Genomic DNA, 2,385 nt, shown 5'->3' with positions numbered 1-2,385 from the left:
GCGCGACGGAGGCCATGGGCGCGTTTCGGCAAGGCGTGCTAGGTCCGCCGCGCTCCCCGGTGGGGGTAAAACTTAGGCGCTGGTAGATCAGCGCCTCGAGGCCGCCAAGCAGTCCGGTAGGGGAACCAGACTGCCTTGCACGGCGGCGCCGCCGACAAGGCGCGGTGTGACGTGACCGTGTATCCTTTGTTACTGATGTTGTGTCAGATATACTCTTTGTTACCGGAATAGCGTGACGCGCCAGAGTCCGCGGTTGGTGAACTCGTGCTCAAATACATTAGAAAACAATGCCCTCCTAAAGCAGCCCAAAATTTCGACTTCTAGGATTCGCGGAACCTTCCCCATCGCTTTCTGTTTTCGTTCAGTTCTATAATCACTTGCTTCTTCTGTAGAGAATTGGTTGAGGATCGATAATATTAAAATAATGAAAGCGAGAGATTGCTGTCGCAACCCGTCAACTATATTTCGAATAAGTTAAACAAATAAATAATTAAAGGTACAAAAGACGCTCGTTCACTGAATTCGCAACGATAATATAAGTTCGCTCGCAGGAAACCCGATTCGTAGATATTGATCGCTAATTTGTGTCACTCGGTATATACTGTGAGATACTGTTAGATACTCGGAGATACTATGTCGCTCGCGATCGTATCCGTTTATTTATCCAGGTCGGGGGGGAGTCAGAAAATTTTAATTCGTCTTCATTCGACGGTTGCATGTAGTGGCGAGATTGTTTTGCCCGGGGTTTATTTGTCATTACGTTTTCTGCGTCAAGGCTGTGTCAATGCCCCGAGGCAAAACAATAACATGAGTCGCTCTAGATTCGCGTTGTTTTTTGACTCCTGTGCCACTACACTACCATTAATTCGCTCATCCGCAGTATCGCACTTCCGTTCGGCCATTTCTCCGGTAATGATTGCACTACTAACCACAATAGGGACCATCCACTCAGTCATTCACTGCGGTATTAGCCAAGTTGCGCCCTTTGAAATCCGGCCTCTTGTGTCATCACCTTGGCCTCTTTTCCTCGAAGACTCTTCAACGTTGGTGGCAAATTCTTCTGGCGATTCTCAGAGGAAGCGAGAAACGACGATCAAATCTGTAAAGAAGAGTTTTGTAGAAAACAGTTTAGAACAGTACAAAGTGTGACTTAGTTTTAATTTAGTATAACTTTAGTATAACTTTGTTGAAGTGGTCACCACTTCTAGGAAAACTCCACATCTGGTCTTTTTAGCTTTCTCAAGCGCTGAAGCCATCGACAGCACATAGACAAAAGAATAGCAGGGAGGCAGACCATAAACAGTAGACAGGCGACGTTGGCTTCGGGGTTTTCAGTCATAAAGTAACACTGCTAGCGTGCGGATCTGGACCAGCTCAAATTGTATTCCTGTATTTCATTATTAAGTCAAATATATACTTTGTATCTTACACTTTATCCACGCGTATTTTCTCTCTTTATATACTGAATAACCTCAACAAACTTTACTATAACTATATTATAACTATACTATAACTATGCCATAACAACTACGCCATAACTATACTATAACTGTACTATACTTGTATTGTACTATTATACTATACTTATATTATAACTTTAGTATAACTACAATATAACTTTAAGTAGAACTTAAATTTAATACGACTGTGATAATTAAAGTTTACTCATTATTGTACAGATAAAATTATATTAAAAAAATTTTCTAAACAGCAACTGTAATCATTGCTACACTGAATGGCTGTATTCTGTTATTCTGGTTATTCTGAATGTCGTTTTTCACCAGCTGAATATGTGTAGATATTTGTGTGAAGAGGACGTAGGTCGTGAGGATTAAGGACGAGATTACTTGTTGTTGTAATCGTCGAATATATTTAAAACAATAAATTAATATACAGCCGTAGATGTTAGTCGTTAGTACGAAGTATAAGTCGCAAAATAGAATCGCGGACTAAATACTCGTAAATGCTCGTCGCGTAACTTAATACACGCTCGTAAGATACTCGGAGATACTCTAGATGCAGTTAGATACTCGATATGTACTCGATATGTACTGTCGCTCGCGATCGCGTCTATTTATTTATACTGGTCAGGAGAGAGTCGGAAAATTCAAATTCGTTTTCATTCAACGGTTGCATGTAGCGGCGACATTGTTTTGCCTGGAGTTTATTTGTCGTTATGTTTCATGCGTCAAGGCTAAGTCAATGTCCTGAGGCAAAACAACAGCACGAGTTGCTCTCGACCAGCGTCGTCCTTTGACTCCTGTGCCGCTACACATGTTTAAGAACATTTTTTGTGAACTATTTTTAAGCATTCGTAAGCACTGTTCTTGAGCAATTAAACAGACTTTTATGACGCTCACGCCTAGTGGTTAACTAAGGGTTTCA

General features: G+C 41.3%; 1 long non-coding RNA gene across 1 annotated transcript; it reads right to left on the bottom strand.

Annotated features, from left to right (window-relative positions):
• Nucleotides 1-438: 438 nt before the first annotated feature.
• On the bottom strand, nucleotides 439-1,232 carry LOC125386486. The gene is made up of 2 exons (XR_007226662.1): nucleotides 1,172-1,232; nucleotides 439-1,099 (listed from the first exon to the last, which is right to left on the bottom strand). It is a non-coding gene; the product is annotated as an uncharacterized LOC125386486 (long non-coding RNA).
• Nucleotides 1,233-2,385: the final 1,153 nt, after the last annotated feature.

Source organism: Bombus terrestris, chromosome 16 (assembly GCF_910591885.1).
Source record: "Bombus terrestris chromosome 16, iyBomTerr1.2, whole genome shotgun sequence".
Classification (NCBI taxonomy): domain Eukaryota; kingdom Metazoa; phylum Arthropoda; class Insecta; order Hymenoptera; family Apidae; genus Bombus; species Bombus terrestris.
This window is presented reverse-complemented; position numbering and strand designations above follow the sequence as displayed.